At 35.2% G+C, this 20,107-nt stretch overlaps 1 long non-coding RNA gene across 1 annotated transcript in view; it reads right to left on the bottom strand.

Moving 5' to 3' along the window:
* LOC135207987 (uncharacterized) overlaps nt 1-20,107 on the bottom strand; it is a 112,672-nt gene that overhangs the window by 9,429 nt on the left and 83,136 nt on the right. The window contains exon 3 of the long non-coding RNA XR_010313096.1: nt 18,301-18,371. This is a non-coding gene — a long non-coding RNA (uncharacterized LOC135207987). The remainder of the gene's footprint in view (nt 1-18,300; nt 18,372-20,107) is intronic.

The raw sequence follows: 20,107 nt of genomic DNA, 5'->3' as shown, positions 1-20,107 counted from the left end.
GATAGTGCTGATGGTAGATTAAATTCTGTTATTCTTCAAAATTTTACCCCAGAATGTACGTCATCTTTTGCTATTATTATTATTAGTTTTTTTTTTTTTATTATTTTTTTATTCTTATTAATTTTATTTATTTTTTTATTTTATTTAATTATTATTATTATTATTATGTATTATTATTTATTATTATTTTTATTTTTTTTATTCATATTATTATTATTATTTATTTATTATTAATTAATTATTATTATTTATTATTATTATTAATTAGTTATTATTATTTATTATTATTTATTATTTATTATTATTATTATTATTATTATTAATTATTATTATTATTATTATTATTTATTTTATTTATTTATTTATTTATTTTTTTTTTTTTTTTTTTTTTTTTTTTTGCTCTATCACAGTCCTCCAATTCGACTGGGTGGTATTTATAGTGTGGGGTTCCATCCTGCCTCCTTAGGAGTCCATCACTCTTCTTACTATGTGTGCCGTTTCTAGGATCACACCTCTTCTGCATGAGTCCTGGAGCTACTTCAGCCTCTAGTTTAGCATCTCCATATTTCCTTATTTTCTTCTCTTGTCATTTCTTCCTTTTTGCCTCTGTAGCTCAATCTCAGGCTGTTGATTACTGTCGTTGTGGTGATCAGTTGCTTGATGACGACCTCCAAGTACCTGACCGTCTTCCCCTTCAATTGGGTTGAATACCTGGTTGCCGGACGAAGCTCCTCTGTTGCCAGAGGTTCCATTTACGTCATTGTCGTTTATTCCTTCATTTCTTTCCATCATTGCTGAGTTTTGCTATTTAACCCATAGCTGGACCCTACCCCATCAGGGATAGGTACTCATTTACAGCTGAGTAGACTGAGGAAATTATGGTAAAGATCCTTATTATTATTATTATTATTATTATTATTATTATTATTATTATTATTAACTCAATAGCTTACTTTTACTCTGACTTTCCTTCAGTAAACATTCTAATTTATCACCGATCAGAAAACATGCTGTTCCTATGTCACTTGAGCCCTGCGGCTGTCAATTTCCTCGTTTACGCGCGGCGTATTTCTCTATCTGTTACGGATAAAGAAGAAATAGAGGCAATTTGGATGTGTATTGTTATTTCTTATCAGAGCAACCATATTTTACACAATTTTCCCGTCTCAGGCAGTGACTATATGTCTTGTTTTTCATCGACGTTCTGTATGGAATTTTTTTTTTTTTTTTTTTTTTTACAGGAGGAAGTTAGGAGCGTATTCAGATATTTCATGGTAATTCTTGACACTTTTGTTTCCGCTGAATTTATTCTTATTGGGAGCTGATATGTATATTCACAATTTCAAATATATGCAGGTAAGTATTTATACTTATATGAGTGCATGCATATAAGAGAGAGAGAGAGAGAGAGAGAGAGAGAGAGAGAGAGAGAGAGAGAGAGAGAGAGAAACGAGATTCATTGCTTGATTGATCAACATTAAATTACCTGGTACCACATCTACTAAGGTCATCAGCGCTGAGAGAGAGAGAGAGAGAGAGAGAGAGAGAGAGAGAGAGAGAGAGAGATCGAGAGATGAGAGAGAGAGAGAGAGAGAGAGAGAGAGAGAGATAGAGAGAGAGAGAGAGAGAGAAGCCAATATGTTGTACATAAAACACCATTGCAGTTAATGGACATCCCGTTCGAACCGTAAGAATTTTGACAGCAAACTTCAATTCACGATTTACAGGAAAGAGAGCCAGCGATGTGTGAACGAACATATTCCTCACATCCCGTGATCTGAGCTCTTTCTCGAGCCCTTCCAGCCCTCTCTCTCTCTATAATGTGAGTTATGGGCTCATTCGTGCAATAAGAATGAGTCATAATTCAGCAATGTGTGTGTATAAGGCGTATTGAGATGTTGTCAGAGTCGTGACCGGGCTTATTCATTCTACTTTCGGGGTCTTCATACTTTTCCTTCGGGTTCTTAATTTGTTATTTTATTGTCGTTTGTAACGTTTAACGTTTTATGTGAATTAGCTCTGTTGATTGACAATATATTCTTGCATCTATTGGCATCCTCTCTCTCTCTCTCTCTCTCTCTCTCTCTCTCTCTCTCTCTCTTTATATATATATATATATATATTGTAACATAAAAAAAAATCTCTCTCTATGGTAAGGATTTACGAAGAGAATATATCAGGAAACAGTGGACCAACTCACTATAACTTAAAATGTACTTTAATAACAACTAGTAAGGAAATTAATGTCACAAACAGAACATTAAACAAATTACGGACGCTTTACACAAAAGCAAAGACTCGCTATACAGCACTTCATCAAGACTACTAATCACTAATCACTGCATTTTACAGTATAATACCCAAGTCACAAAGCTTTACATCAACACAACATATAATTCACTGTAACATCAAAAAGTTAGTGGCAACCAACGTTACATCACACAAGAAAACGTCCAAATGGATAAACAATACATTACCATATATTCCTCAAAACTTGATACACTATTATAATCACTTGTTTGTTTCAGCTCCAACGAAAATCATCGTTTTGGGCCTTTATATACCCGACTCACGCTAGACATCCATGGACCAAATATCATATTTTCGGTACATTATCCTTGGCGACTACCGCCTACGCCAAGCGCTACTGCCATCTGTTGTCTAGTGTACACACTTTTTTTGTATGCAAATATCAATTTTCAACCTTTTATGCAATTTTACATTCAATAAATCAATATTCCTTTACATTCCCCCCCTTTTAACTCAGCGGCTCTCTCCTCAGTCCATGCTGAATTTTCACTCTTACAGTCTTAAACATTAGCTGCTTCCCTTCAGCAACTATCGGAGACTGCCACGTCGTTGGTAACAAGCACTTTCCTTTAAGTAATCAACAGATCTAGAGAGAGAATCTGCAATGACATTTTCTTTGCCTGCTATATGGTGAATATTCAGTTTGAATGGTTGCCAAAAATAAAGACCATCTTAAAATTCTCTTATTGTTGTGCTTACATTTATTAATAAAGGTTTAAAGGGTTATTATCAGTGTATACGTCTATTTCAAAGTTACTGTTAAGCAAGTATATCTCAAAGTGCATTGAACTCAAAATTAAACTTAAGCTTCTTTTTCAACAATACTGTAATTTAACTGGTGGCTATTATATTTCTTTGAAAAGTAAGACACAGGGTGTAAAACACCATTATGTTCCTGTAATAATACACTGCCAGCTCCTACTTCACTGGAGTCTACCTGTAACTTGAATGGTAGATTAAAGTCTGGGGATTTCAGCACTGGCTTAGACATTAACATGAGCTTAAGTTTATTAAAGGCATCGTCACATTCCTTTGATCACCAAAACTTCACATCCTTTTTTAGCACTCTGTTAATGGGTAGGCTACATCTGAAAAGTTCTTACAAAATTTTCTGTAATACCCCACTGTTCCCAAAAATTTCATCACTCCACGTTTAGATGTAGGGAGGGTCAAATTCTTTATGACCTCAATATGACAATCAACAGGTTTCACTTGGTCATTTCCAATATTTCATGCTCCTAAATATTGAACAGTAGTTTTTCCAAATTCACATTTGGCAAGGTTTATCGTAACATTAAATTCTAATAACCTCTTAAAAACATCATATACTTTTTTAATGTGATCTTCCCAGGTTTCTCCAACAATAATAATGTCATCTAAATAAACAAATACACCTTCGAGATCCTTCAAGATATAATTCATCTGACGTTGGAAAGTCAGAGGTGCATTACATAAACCAAATGGCATTACCTTATAATTATAAAGTCCATGGGGTGTAACAAATGCAGCAATATCCCTGCTGTTTTTTGTCTAACTCAATTTGATAGTATCCTTTCAATAAATCAATTTTACTTAAAAAAGGAAACTTTGCTACATTATCAATTATATCTTCTACTCTGGGCATAGGATATGAATCTTTTATAGTTACATTATTTCCCTTTCGATAGTCTGTACACATTCTTGCACTTCCGTCAGGTTTGTCGACTTAGAATACATGGGCTAGCCCATTCACTATGGCTTTCCTCTGCTAGTCCGTGTTTCAGTAAATAAGCAACTTCGGTCTTTAACTGTTGTTGTTGCCTCGGCGACATTCTGTATGGACGCTGACTTATTGGAGTCTCTTCTCTCAACCTGATTTTATGTTGTACTCCTTTTATCCTTTTAGGATGGTCTGAAAATAGATCTGAAAAGTTTTGAATTAGCACTTTAAATAAAATCATGCTGCTGTTCATCAGATAAATGAATACATAACTTCCTAAATTTTTCATCATCACTCAAATAATCTGTATTTTTTAATCTAAGTTCAATTTCTTCTTCAACGTCTTTTTCATCATCCTCTTTTGCAATTGACAACACTCCACTGGATTCGTTATACTTCTTTAATTTGTTAATATGGAAAGTTTTAAACTTTCCTCCGTCCTGTAGGAAATTGAATTCGATAATTAACATCACTTACTTTTTCCTTCACCGTGCAAGGTCCTATATACTTCTGGTTAAAAACCTTACCAGCTGTAGGGAGATACACTAGAACCTTATCTCCTATGTCGAGTTCACGTTTTGCAGCCTTTTTGTCGTAGTTTCTTTCATCTCTTCTTGTACTACTTTGAGATTCTCATGTGCTACTTTCCATATTTTTTTTATTTTTTCCTTCATTTCTTGTAACATGATAGAATCCTTCTCATCTGAAATCAACTGATTCTTTATCACCTCCATGGGTGACCTTACCTGATGGACATATACTAACTGAAAAAAGGAGAATAACCCAACGATGAATGTACGCTATCACGAACAGCAAATAGCAACATTGGTATGTAGACATCCCATTCCTTTTCATTTTCACAACAGTACGTGCGAAGCATGGTTTTGAAGGTTCGATGAAATCGTTCGACCACTCCTTGGCTCTGTGGGTGATAAGGAGACGATAAACAATGCTTAATATTCTGACAGGCTAAAAATGAGGTAAACTTTCTAGACGTAAAGTTGGTTCCTTGGTCGGTTTGAACTTCTTTTGGCAAACCTACCAGCGAGAAGAACTTGTTAAGCGCTTCAATTATCTTATCAGCACTCACTGTTCTTAAAAGAATAGCCTCTGGAAATCTGATAGCACTACACATAATTGTCAGCAAATACTCGTTACCTTTGCTAGACCTAGGCAGAGGTCCTACACAATCCAAAACCAGTTTCTCAAAGGGTTCTCCTGGAACTTCAATGGGTTGCAATGGCATCACCTTAGGGTCATGTTGAGCTTTACCTACTTTTTGACATAAATCACAATTTTTACAATATTCACTACAATCTTTCTGCATCTTAGGCCAAAAAAAATACCTTAATAATTTCTCATAGGTTTTGTTTATACCTAAATGACCAGAATAACTACAGTCATGAGCAATACCTAGAACAAAATTCCTATAACTACTTGGAATGACCACTTGTTCTACAACATCATTAACATTTCTACTTTTGAACTTCATTAGGATTCCATCCTTTAAAAAGTAACACTTGCCTTCCTTCTCGATATCATTTATATCAACAAGGGCATTATCTCTTATTACCTTCAAATTATCATCTTCAATTTGAGATTTAACAAATTCTTCCTTATTAACTTTCAGCATTCGCAAAGGAGTACTGACTTTACTTGTAGTGTTTCCGGACTATCTTTAAACAAGTTTTGTAAATCCAAACCGTTGTCATCATTTACCTTTCCTTCGGCACTCTTACTTCTTGTAGTAACTGCACAAGCAGGAAATAAGTTTGGAAATGTACATTCAACTTCTGTAATAAATGAAGAATTAAAGGGTTTTTCTGTCAAAATTGGATTACTGCTACCAAAAACTTTGTCTCCACATACATCATTTCCAAGAATTAACTCTACTCCTGACACTGGGATTTCTCTCACCAAAGCAATTTTAACATATCCCGAAATTAACGGAGTTTCTAACCTTACTTCTACTAATGGAGCTGAAAACTCAGGTCCAAACCCACGCAGAAGTACATACTCTCCAGTATCCTTCCACTGGTCATACATATTTCTTATCATTACAGACTGTACCGCTCCGGTATCTCTTAACCACCTTACTTTCCTTTTTTCAACACAAGGGAGGTGTAACCAACCATCTCCCATAAAAGGGTCATACAATTCAGTACCTTTGGATGTGGATTCTTCTCTTCAGGTAGTCTCACTCCATTTCCTTTTACAATATTCTCAATACAACCAACATTACTAACATTTTGAACATCATTGTTACCTATTTTGTAACCTATATTCTCATCATCATCACATATATTATTACTGTCGATGCTATCGTTACAATACCTCTTACCTGGCCTAAGGGGAGAAGCAAACAAACAAGGACCTCTGTCACCACATGCTTGTGGTTGATTCAACAATGCAATGGTATTTTCAGGTTTATGATCATCCTTAAAATGTACAGGTTTATCTTTAACTTTATTTACCACTTGAATTGGACGGTTTATTGTGCGATGTGGACAACTCCTACTGATGTGTCCTGGTTTGCCACAACTGAAACATACAAAATCTCTAAAATTTTCGCCTATATTTTGTAACTAGGTGTAAACTGATCATTTACACTGGATCCTGCTTTTCCAGCACTAACACTAGGACCAGAACTATATTGACTTGCCCCTCTACTACCTCTATTAAAGGATTTATTATAGACTCCACGAGATGATACCTGTGAACTCATAGTCTTACCTTGTGCCTTGTAATTTTGCTGCTCTTCCCAAACTCTGCTCCTTCCAATTTTAGGAGTGACGTCAGTATTATATAGCTTATGGGTCAATGCATAATTATCAGACAATCTAGTGGCTTCATCCACATTATCTACATCACGTTCATCCAAATATGTTTTAATAAGTGGATTAATACCATCCTTGAACTGCTCAAGCAAGATAAGTTCCTGAAGTTTACCGAAATCACCATTAACTTCTCGGGCACTCATCCACCTATCATACCACAGGCGTTGTTCCCGTGCATACTCCATATGAGTGCGACTGTCTCTTTTTATCCAGCTTCTGAACTTCTCTCTATACCTCTCTGGCACCCATTCATAAGCTTTCAAAACTTCAGATTTAACTCTCTCATAATCCTTAGAATCATCTAAAGATAAGGCAGCAAATACTTCCCTAGCCTTTCCTCGAAAGGAGGTTTGAACCAACGTGCTCCATGACGTTCTCGGCCATTCACGCTGTTCTGCTACTTTCTCAAATTGTAAAAAAAATGCATCTACTTCATTTTCAACAAAAATTGGTACACTTTTTACCGCATTGTCTACTCTAAAAGATTTTGGTATTTCTCTGGACTTTTCTTCTACTTCAATTTTCTTCATCTCTAGCTCTATCCTCTTTTGCTCAACTTCAGCTTCTACCTTCTTTAGTTCAACAGCTTTCTCACTCTCCTTTTCAGCTCTCTCATTCTCCAATCTATCTATTTGCAAAATAATCTGCATCTGCTCAACACTCATCCCTTCATAAACAAGTTTGGACTTTTTTGGTTTAGCCTTGCGTGACTTGGTTTTTTCACGTACGGCTTTGGCACCTTCCTCTTCACTTGCACTACCCTCTGTATTATTCTCACTTGCGCTTTGCTGGCTATCAGTTTCTTGCCCTTCCCAACTCATTAGTAACAAACCCTTCTTTAATCAGACAAAATGGCCTAAAGTCATTAGCGCCTCACTTACTTTATTTGAGATTTCTTGCTTCCTTGCAGATTCTGATACTTCTACATTATAGTACCTAGCTAGAACAATCCAGTCTATTTTAGTTATACCTTCTAACTTTTCACCACTAGGACTACGTATGAAATCTTTCAAATCAAACATCTTTAATAACCTGCTCAAAATAACACAGCAAGACAAATATAGCACTAACACTATCACAACTCTCCCCCCTCTCTAAAGTACATGGAAGTACTGAAAAGCAATTAACAGTAGGGATACGTCAAGTTATGGTCGAATACGCTCGACATGAATAAAGCAACAATTAATAAGGATACGTTCGGGTTTCGTTCGATAGAATGAGTAAACACTGAGTATGGATACGTTCGGGTTTCGTTCGACAGGCCCCCATGTAACATAAAAAAAAAAATCTCTCTATGGTAAGGATTTACGAGGAGAATATATCACTATAACTTAAAATGTACTTTAATAACAACTAGTAAGGAAATTAATGTCACAAACAGAACATTAAACAAATTACGGACGCTTTACACAAAAGCAAAGACTCGCTATACAGCACTTCATCAAGACTACTAATCACTAATCACTGCATTTTACAGTATAATACCCAAGTCACAAAGCTTTACATCAACACAACATATAATTCACTGTAACATCAAAAAGTTAGTGGCAACCAACGTTACATCACACAAGAAAACGTCCAAATGGATAAACAATACATTACCATATATTCCTCAAAACTTGATACACTATTATAATCACTTGTTTGTTTCAGCTCCAACGAAAATCATCGTTTTGGGCCTTTATATACCCGACTCACGCTAGACATCCATGGACCAAATATCATATTTTCGGTACATTATCCTTGGCGACTACCGCCTACGCCAAGCGCTACTGCCATCTGTTGTCTAGTGTACACACTTTTTTTGTATGCAAATATCAATTTTCAACCTTTTATGCAATTTTACATTCAATAAATCAATATTCCTTTACAATATAATTATTATATTATATAATTAATATATATATATATATAATATATATAGATATATATATATATTATATATATAATATATATATATATATAAACAGAGAGAGGAAGAGAGAGAGAATACAAATACATGTAAATATATATTGCCAATAAACAAAGCTAATTCACAGAACACATTAAACGTTACAAACCACAATTAAAAAAAAAAAGGAAAAACCTGAAATAACGGTATGAAGATCCCCGAAAGTAGAGTTATTAAACCCTGTCAGTACTAACTCCTAGAGCCTATATGCATACATACATACATACATACATACATACATACATACATACATACATACATACATACATACATACATACATACATACATACATACATACCTACATAGGCTCCAGAGTTAATAACTAGGTTCTCAACATGTTTTGCAATAAGGTTACTTGCCCCATATGCATAAACGGGATTGATAGAGAACTCGAACTAGAACGAATAATATTGCAACACGAAGCATTCTTAATATGTTGTGTTAGCTTAGAAAGGCAGTAGCTAAATGTGCAGTGAATTAGTCTTATTATTTACATATGTCATTCATTAATTCATCAATTTGCCTCTTTCATGTGATGTATTTATGTATATGGTGTCTAATTACAATATCTTTGAAATTTATTACGTGCATTCCCTGAAGAAGACAAATAATTAGTTTAAAAAAAGTTAAAACTATAACACTTAGAGGTATCTAAAAGGCTGAATTCCATTTAGGTATCTCTCAAGTAAGCGGTACAATTTTCCAGCACACGCTTTGATTTTCTCCCCAGTTCTTCGTGTAAGGAGGAAAGTGTAGACAAAATAAAAATCAGAAATAGCACAACAGGAAAAAAAAAACCTCAGGTCCCGCCGCCCACTTGGTATGAAATAAGCCTAAGGCGTTGGGAGAGAATTCTTTTGATATCTCTGCCCAAAATGTTCTCACGCTTGTGCACGCGTAGGCGTTTCATAGTTTCCCTTTTCCTAAACCGTCTCGGTTGGTTGGAAGGTCCAAAGGTCTACATTAAGCCTCTTTTGCCCTTTAATAATTTATCAAATATATGGGCAGCATAGATCTTGCGCCGGTGGTGCGTAAGCTAGCTATATAATCTAAGTCAGGCGGGTAAGCATCCATCATTGTTCAATAAGTTCGCTGAAAATAAATTGTAGATTCATCATATCGGGTTGCTTCACTGATTATTTCTTTCTTATTCTTTTATCTGCCGATCTTCCCCTGATCCTTTCTCCTCTTGCAATTAATCCTTTTTACGCTATGCATGTCTTTATTGTAAGACGGTCTTACGTTTCACATTTCTGATCCGGCACTTATTGTAAAGACGTAAACTTGAAGAAAAAGCCAAGATTTAAAGTATTAGATAAAAGGGCATTGTTTCGTTCTGCAGCGTCACTCATAAAGAATAAGTTTTTTGGAAAAACCCCTTGAAAAAAATTAATAAAAAGCAACACAAAAAAAAATTCATAAATCGCCACATTTCTCACGAAATTCACCTCCTCCTCCTCCTCTATATCTTCAGATTACGTATGTATAACACTGCACGTTCCTATCATTCATGTTGATATCTATTTTCTCTGTCTCAGTTCCAACCGGCTTCCTCTCCAGCCTTTCACTACTTTACCCCTCCTGCACAAAGTACCAAAAATTTATTCAGAAGTTTGGCATTCTTATCTTCCGTGAGAAAAGTCATTTATCTCGATGCAGGAGCGTCTCAATATACTCTTTGTCTAAAAACTTTTAGAAATTTTCAAATGAAAGGAAAAGTGATGATGACTCGTTGTTATTTACATTACCTTAATTGGATGTTGATAAAAGTCGGTTTATCAGTTTTTCTTCTTTTTTTTTAATATTGACTCTGAATTAACGTGTAAAAATTATGACTAACTTCGTCAACAAATGGTTAGGATGCATTCGCTATTTACCAAATGGCAAACATTTAAGTGAATACACTACGACTAATTTTGCAGATGTGTCTTTATAAGTGGTTGTGCAAAAAATATTTCAATTATAATTACAAAATCGGTGCGATTCATATGCAATTCGAGCCTTTTAAATGGATGCATTACTCTTCTCCAAACATACGTATCCATCAAAAGAATTCTCAAAATAAGATATCAGAATACTCATTAGAAATCGACATTGTACATTTACAACTATTAAAAACAACGTATGTTTTGATTGGATGCATTTTCACAAGGTTCAAAAGCATAAGCAGTTGATTATGAAACAGATATGACGCTCTCGAATTAATAATAACAAGATCATTCATCAAACAACGTATCTTTAAGCAGAAAACATTATTATGCATGTAAAATATTAATAAGAGTTCATGAGAGACATTTTTATCGAGATTGGAAAATTCACGTGAAATAGTCATTAAGATAATTTGCAGAGGGTTCAGTTTTTATTTTTTTTACTTCTTGAGCAATTGATGGAGGCACAGAATTTAATCCAGTTCACAATTGAACTGTAAAGTTTTAATTTCATAATTTCAAAACTTTTTGCTTTCCGTCTTTAAACAAAAGCAATTACTAAAATGTGCTGGTAACCGGGAAAGTTTATAACAGATCATGAATTGGAGAAATGAAACTACATTTATCATTATATATATATATATATATATATATATATATATATATATATATATATATATATATATATATATATATATGTATGTATGTATGTATATAAGTATGTATATATTCTATTCCCGAGGTAGAGCGAATTAGATTTTAAACGGTATTTGTAGCTCAATGATCGGGAATATAACCAAAGATGACGGTGGATAACATAAAAAATTTTATATATATATATAGATAGATAGATAGATAGATAGATAGATAGATATATACATCACTGACGAAAAAATTAAGTGCACAATAATCCTTCGAGTAAAAATATGCAAAGAATTTTATCCTCGAAACTCGGCCAATCTTTAAAATGTCATGCGATAAGAACACTTAAATCCTCATTCCATAAAATTCAGGGATAGAAAATTTTCATCGTTATAGCAATGTATTGTAATAAATATACGTATTATAAACACTGAATGACATGAGTTTTTATTGAATTAACAAAGGAAGATAGATGGAAAGATCGAATTTCTTAGCCTGCCTACATAACATTCAATCATTGTCGGTTTATGATTTTCGCTGATTTCCATAACACAATTCAAAAAAAATTCAAAAACCGAAAATAATGAGATATAATTAAAACATGATCTGTATCATAATCTACAGATGCTAGTCTCCGTTGACTTCTACATAGGTTCGCATGCTGGTAAATTTATCGATAGACGAATAGACTAAGGAAAAGATTTACCAAAATGTCGTATTTCCACAAGTGTTCAAACATCGATATCGCACTTATAAGTCACGCTACATTTACTTCTTCAGTTCTGCTTTTATTGCTGGTACAAATCTTGTCTTTGCACAGGAGAGAGTAAAATGAAAGGCAAATAAAGTCCTGCAGTCACATGCGGGTATCACTTGTGTATATAATTGTTCGTATGTACATACATACTCCTACGTGTCAGTACGAGCGGGCGGTTTCGGCGTTTTGGCCCCGGTTTGGCCGGTTTCACTTGCTAATTATTTTGTAGTTGATTCCTTCTTTTTCTCTTTTTACTTCGAGCAAGTTATTCTCAAGTTATTCTCAGAGTTGCATCATAGCAGCCTGGTATTAAAAATGAATGTTCTCTAACAACACAGGTTATCGTAAAGGTTATAATAATAATAATAATAATAATAATAATAATAATAATAATAATAATAATAATAATAATAATAATAATAATAATAATAATAATAGACAGGAGAATGACAAACAAAACAGAGGACTGGCACAACAAACCAATGCACGGACAATACATGAGACAGACTAAAGAACTAGCCAGCGATGACACATGGCAATGGCTACAGAGGGGAGAGCTCAAGCAGGAAACAAGGAATGATAACAGCGGCACAAGATCAGGCCCTAAGAACCAGATATGTTCAAAGAACGATAGACGGAAATAACATCTCTCCCATATGTAGGAAGTGCAATACGAAAAATGAAACCATAAACCACATAGCAAGCGAATGTCCGGCACTTGCACAGAACCAGTACAAAAAGAGGCATGATTCAGTGGCAAAAGCCATCCACTGGAGCCTGTGCAAGAAACATCAGCAGTAATAAGTGGTACGAGCACCAACCTGAGGGAGTGATAGAAAACGATCAGGCAAAGATCCTCTGGGACTATGGTATCAGAACAGATAAGGTGATACGTGCAAATAGACCAGACGTGACGCTGATTGACAAAGTCAAGAAGAAAGTATCACTCATTGCTGTCGCAATACCATGGGACACCAGAGTTGAAGAGAAAGAGAGGGAAAAAATGGATAAGTATCAAAGATCTGAAAATAGAAATAAGAAGGATATGGGATATGCCAGTGGAAATTGTACCCATAATCATAGGAGCACTAGGCACGATCCCAAGATCCCTGAAAAGGAATCTAGAAAAACTAGAGGCTGAAGTACCTCCAGGACTCATGCAGAAGAGTGTGATCCTAGAAACGGCGCACATAGTAAGAAAAGTGATGGACTCCTAAGGAGGCAGGATGCAACCCGGAACCCCACACTATAAATACCACCCAGTCGAATTGAAGGACTGTGATAGAGCAAAAAAAAAAAAAAATATTATTATTATTATTATTATTATTATTATTATTATTATTATTATTATTATTATTGGAGCTGGCCCACAGAGACCACTGACTTGAAACTCCAGCTTCCAAAGAACATTGTGTTCATTGGAGAAGGAAATAAGAAAATTCACGCCAGTTACGTCGACTTATTCTTCTCTTTCTTTCGCATTTTCGCTTCTCCGAGGCAGAAGCCCATTCAGCCGTGAGATGGGCCAAATTCTGAAAGCCCGGACACACGAATTATATTTCGCTAAGGGTCCTTTCTTCTGATTGGGACTCTTTTGTTCGACCGAATGCAAGAGGATGAGGTCATTCCGTCTCAAATAGGAAGCTGGGGGCGCCGCCCGTCGTAAACTTCAGCGTCGCAGAGAGAGATTTTTCACAACTTGTCAAACGGCGCACAAGCAGGGGAGGGAGGGGGAGTAGTGCTTTTTCGCCCGATGATCATTTCTTCCCCTCTCCCGCAGATTATTTTGCTTTGTCGGTCATTTATCACTGGTGCTGTCTGCCAGCCAGCTGGTGAGGCTGCTTCTGCTGGTGCTGCGTGTAATTTGAGTGAGGGATTGCTTCTATATTGTTTTCCCCCAGTCTCTCTCTCTCTCTCTCTCTCTCTCTCTCTCTCTCTCTCTTCTTCTTCTTCTTCTTCTCTCTCTCGCTCTCTCTCCTCTCTCTCTCTCCTTCATTCTTTTTCTTCTCTTCTCTTCTTCTTTTTCTTTCTTTCTTCTTCTTCTTCTTTTTCTTTCTTTCTTTCATGGGAGAAGTGGCACACGCAACCAGGTGTCCGTTGCTGGTCCAGGCTTGACAGAAACGCACACACACACACGAAGCAAGCTCTAGGATCGTTTCTTGAAAGAAGGACATTTGTGAAACAAGGAAAATGAGATTGGCATAGAACAGCACCATAATTTCAATATAAACTTCTTACATCATCACTACTACCTTTTTGGGGGAAGTTATTAACTATGGAATCTGAACAGAAAATTTCTTATTACCAAAATTATCATAAAAATTTAATTTCGCAAATCATTTCCGCCTTTTGCTGGGAAATGATTAAATATGGAATTTTATATCGGAATATTTCGTATTGCCAACATTATTATCAAAATTAAATCATAGTTTTCACAAAAATGTCGAATATTATCGGAAAATTGTTTACATGTTCAAAATTCGTATACGGACAATTAAAACACAATTTTCCCAATAACATTAATTATCATCACTACAAAGACGCTGTAGGAAAAGGATATTCTGGAGACCAATTCCTAGGTAGTCTAAGAATCTTCTGAGTCATTCCAAAGAACGAAAAACCCTTAGGTTTTCATTCGCATCCAAAGTCAGTTCCGAGACAACAACATCAAAATTTAAAATTCGTGTTGACAAAAGTTTGGCCCTGGTCGCATTAGCCACTGATGACGGCGCCCTTTGCAGGAATTAGTCCAAAATTAATCCATTATCTCATGTGTCATTAAAACTGATTTTAGATAAATCATTAAACTATTTTAAAAGCTTAAAAGGTTTTCTCATCGGTCTTTTAACTCTGGGTCGATAACTGCAATTTACCATTGATCATTTCAAATTGATCCTATAATACTTGCATTATATTATTGTTTTTTTCCTGATAATTAGACCCTTTCGTTGTCATTCAAATTGGTAATGCTAACGGATAATCGCCTAATTTTTACAGTGTTAGGTCAGGCATAATCATTTGAGTACATCAATTATAACAGCATTATCCCTGGGTGATTATGTAAACGACCAGATGCTACATTTTAAAATGTTATGATAAACTGGCAAATCATGGTTACAGGGATAAGGATTCTTTACAAAGTAATATTAACTATATTACTGAATGCAACACAATATGGATTATATTGATTACTGCCAATTAACTGGAAACAAAAATAACTGATCGAAAGTGTCTGTTATGTTGCCCAAAGAGATTTCACAAACTAGAATTCCAGATGTCAACAGCAAAAGCAGCAAAAGATCAATAACGAAACTATGAACGACATCAAATATGAGTGATTTATACAAAAGTATTATAAACTGATAAACAAATATACAATGCAGACGGAGTATGGCTCAAAAATAGGACTTTATGAAAGAGCATTGCAGCCTCTCTTCGGTCTGAAAGCAACAAACTCTGTTACTCCGGGGTGCAACAGCACATCTATTACAAAATAAAGATGGTGATATTCTATGATAAGAGTAGCACTTAATAACTCAGAAAGTCCGAGCACTGGGATAAGAGTTCGAGATGACATAGTAAAATGATGCTCATGAAAAGATAAGAGGTCAGGAAAGCAATATGAATATTAAGAGAACAAGAGAACTAAAACTACGGCATTAATATTTCTCTAGGCATAGGGACCCATCAACGTATTGCCTATCTTACTGGCAGCATCGCGTGTTCGATGACTTCGGAAAGGCGAAATACGAACCCATGGTAATTAACAACTGAATTTTTCCATTATACTTCTTTCCAGTTCGCTTCATCATTTCCCGATAATTCGTTCTCGAAATCTGTGTTAATACCAGCAGCTACTACACATTCGTCGCCATATATGTCAGCTAAGTGCTATTGCCTTCATGTGAAAGACGAACCATAAAATGTTTCCATCTAACTTTCGAAAAAAATTAATAAAGACATGTTTAGTTGAGCATCAATTTTACCGTAATTAGAGCACGCGTTAGGTGACATACATTAATCAAATAGAGAACTATATTTCTAAGCAATATTTGTTGTTATAGTGTTACTGCGACAATAAACCAAATGGTGTGTGTGTGTGTGTGTGTATGTGTTAAATCCTTAAATTTCTTATTGCATTGATTAACAGACCAGTTAACTCCATTAGTTTTAATGTTATAGCGTTAGTTTCGAATTATTTCTCTTGTGCACTCACAACCTGCTTCCGCAAGCTGACTTAATCATAGAACCAGTAACATGAACGACTGGCTTAACTTTCATTACAGCAGCGAGTCGAACAAAAGGAAAATATGCTACGGAGGATGCGAAAGCCTATTAGCCTCCCATCAGGACGATATATCTATAATAGGTGTTTCCTTAAGTCTAATTTCACTTGCATGTGTAGAATTAGGTTCAATTATTCATAGTATTTCGATCAAGTTGCCCAGATGACAGTACATACTTGCACAAGTATGCGGTTATTGAAACTTAAAAGTTTACAAATAGCTTGTAAAAATTTATAGTTTCAGTTCCCCGTATTCCTGCTAGAAAATGTAATTCTTCGTCATTATCGAACAACCTGTGAAACGTCGCTAATTCATCAAAGCAAAATGTAAAAGTTAATTAGGATTTATCTGATGTTTTAAAGAGCAAACCAAGCGAATCTCCCTCGGGTTTAATCGGGTTTCAAAGTCGTCGTTTTGAATCAGCACAAAATCAATAGTGATTAAACGAACCTTCGAGACAGTTATGGTCGCACCTGTCTTTTGACTGTCTCGTATTTCAGACTCGCTTTCAGAGCTAAAAAGGGTTATTCTGCTGATTGTTCAAGTTCATTTTTTATATTCTTTTAATCTCCTCTTCTTGTAGGAGACCATTCGTTCATTTCATTGGTATTCTCCTAGGTTTTTCCTTTTTATCTCTCTCGCCCCAATCATGATTGATTCAATTACATTTATTGTTATTTATTAATATTTGTTTAAGAATACACTCGCATCAGCGTTGACGTACAGAATATGTACATAGATACATTATAAACGCGTATTTACTAGACACCCACTTTAACAGTATAATAACTATGAGAGTTACATGGTAAGTTAATGCGCAATTCTAAAAAAGTATTTAACACAACAAGAGAGTCTGCTTCGAAATACCATCAAAATTTAGTGTAAAACTAAACAAAAGCCGAACTCAAAAACAAATGAAATACTGGCCCATGTCCCGTCTTCCTTGTGTTGATATGGAGTGGAAAAATCACCCACAAGTTTTTTCTCTCATTTATCTTGACCTTACTTGATTTTCCATTCGGCTATAGGCTGTCGAAAGACGTGTAGTTTACCTCAACAAAAAGAGGGCGATTTTCTTCCACCTCGGTAGAAGTATGCTACTTCATCCACTGGTCACCCTTGCATCGTAGGTTCGGGAGAGAGAGAGAGAGAGAGAGAGAGAGAGAGAGAGAGAGAGAGAGAGAGAGGATCGAGTGCCAATCAAATAAATTATTTGTCAAAAATATAAAAAACAAAAAGTATCTTTAACTTTTATTGACGACAGGCTCAATTACTAAATTACTTGCGGCTCTCTCTCTCTCTCTCTCTCTCTCTCTCTCTCTCTCTCTCTCTCTCTCTCTCTCTCTCGTCAACAATTGCGCAATAAATCCTGCCTAGTTTCCCTGTGCATAAAATACTCATTTGCCGTTTACTGTGAGAGCATTTATGACTTTTTTTTACATAGAATCTTTTACCATTTTCATCCCCCTATTCTGAAGTACCTATGACTCTTCTTGACGCTTAGGTCGTTTCGTCACTAAAGAAAAAAAAGATAAAAAAAAAAGTACCTTATTTATGTACATATATTTGAATATATCCTGTGATATATAGGTATTGGTCTCCTCGTTCACGTCAACGTGAACCTGATGTATTGGTTCTTTCTTTTCTTCCGAGTGTGAGCTTTTCTATTTATTTTCTTATTATAGTCCTAAGAGTTTACGAGGCTTTAGATTTTAGATTTCTTATCCATTGTGAAATGAAAAGTCGTTGGCAATTCATGAATGAGAAGATATGCATTCCATAGCCTGAAAAATCATTGAGAAACAGTGTGTATATGTGTGTGTAAGTGCGTGTGTGCGCGTGCGTTAGTTGGCGTTACACATTGTGAAAGAAAACACGAAATTAGTTACCTTACAAACGAAGAAGTGAAGAAGCGGATGTGTCAACAGTTGAAGAACTCTTCTGTCGGTCAATACACTGCCTGAAACATGAAATAGAAGGTATGAAAACTACAGTAATTAGTCGAACATACATTTTCACCTAGCTGTCTGTTTGTGTGTATTTGTGCGCTGATGAATCTTGCATTGCTTGCAGCATTACCATATTGCAAGTGTTTTGCAATAATTTAAAGTGCTACATTCGTATTCGTGACCTGACTATCATCCGAAAATACTGTGTATCGTACCCAGATTGATGATTTCATAAACTTTACATAAAACGAACATAACTGTCCAAAACGGTGACACTTGTCATTCAAGTCTACATTGCTTTATTCTGCATACAATACGAGTACGATTATCAAGTTACATCTTCCTTCGATTTTCTTAAAGTTGGGATGATACGTTGGATTTACATTACATTCTATTCCACATACCCCTCAGACATCAGTTTTTTTGACGAAATATAATGTAAAGTTTGTTAATATGTAATGACAGTTTTCAGTTCGTAATGCTGTCACTTTTAAAGTTTTAAAAATGGTTCCATTCTTTTTTTGAAATTCACAATGATGAAAATTAAAATCACCAAATTCAAGATACGTTTTTAAGACAAATTGAAACACAATAGAAGAAACTGTTCTTACAAGGAATTTTTAAAACTGCTCTAAAAATGTGTTAGGAATACGTGTTTGTTGTGAAGGTATTCTGGCTGTCATTCAGTTGAAATGTCTATTACAACAATTGTTTTGCAATCCAAAGTCACCTGGTATCTGTGAACAAATTTTTAAAGAAAAATATCGCCAGTGAAATACCAGAATGCCGGAAGATTAAAACAAAAGACTGTAGTGAAAGAGAACATTTTGTTGTCAAACAAATAGAGGAAATATGATTAAGAACTTATCTAAATTATGTGTGTGTGTATATAAGAATATATATATATATATATATCTATATATATATGTGTGTGTGTGTGTGTGTGTGGTGTTTGTGTGTGCGTGTGTGTGTATGCCTTCAATTTTACCAAATAAATATACAACTTCTCTGAAGAAACAAGGCATATTACAATACTGTATACGATATTCTTCAACATTAAAAACTCACGATCTAGGGTGCGTTTGTTAGTCCATTTAAAAAAATTACATAGCTTCAAGTACAAAGCATAAAAAAATATATCACGAAGCCTTCAGCCATTGACTACCTCAACAATAACAATGTGACGTCACGCACAACCGAGTCGTTGATGATAGCAAAGTATATTTTGCTCTCGGGAATGTATTTTCATCCCTTTCATTTTTAATATATATACGACAGGTCCTCCTCAAACCTCCCTACCTAAACACGGATGGCTGTCGTCGAATAAATAAAATAAAAAAAAAAAAAAAAAAAAAACTCGCTGTGCGAAACGTGAGGTAATTCTTGCCTTTCGGGTTTTAATATAAAATGCTGCGGTGTGCAAACAATACATTTATTACTCGGCTCTTTTGTGACGGCACAATGGCTGTCTATCCGGCATTGTGGCATTAAGAAAGAAACCTGATTAAATGACTCGTTTGCGTAAAAGAGAGAGAGAGAGAGAGAGAGAGAGAGTGAGAGAGAGAGAGAGAGAGAGAGAGAGAGAGAGAGAGAGAGAGAGAGAGAGAGAGAGAGAGAGAGAGAGGGGAGGTTCATTATTCGAGGGAGAAAAGGGAGGGAGATAATCTATACCGAAAGAGTGAGGAGGAACACGTTGATTAAATTCCTGGATTGCCTGAGAGAAAAAAAAAATCAAACATTTTTTTTG

The sequence above is a fragment of the Macrobrachium nipponense genome, chromosome 11, assembly GCF_015104395.2.
Source record: "Macrobrachium nipponense isolate FS-2020 chromosome 11, ASM1510439v2, whole genome shotgun sequence".
In the NCBI taxonomy this organism is placed as follows: domain Eukaryota; kingdom Metazoa; phylum Arthropoda; class Malacostraca; order Decapoda; family Palaemonidae; genus Macrobrachium; species Macrobrachium nipponense.
Note: the sequence above shows the minus strand (reverse complement) of the source record. Positions and strands in the feature narration are given on the sequence as shown.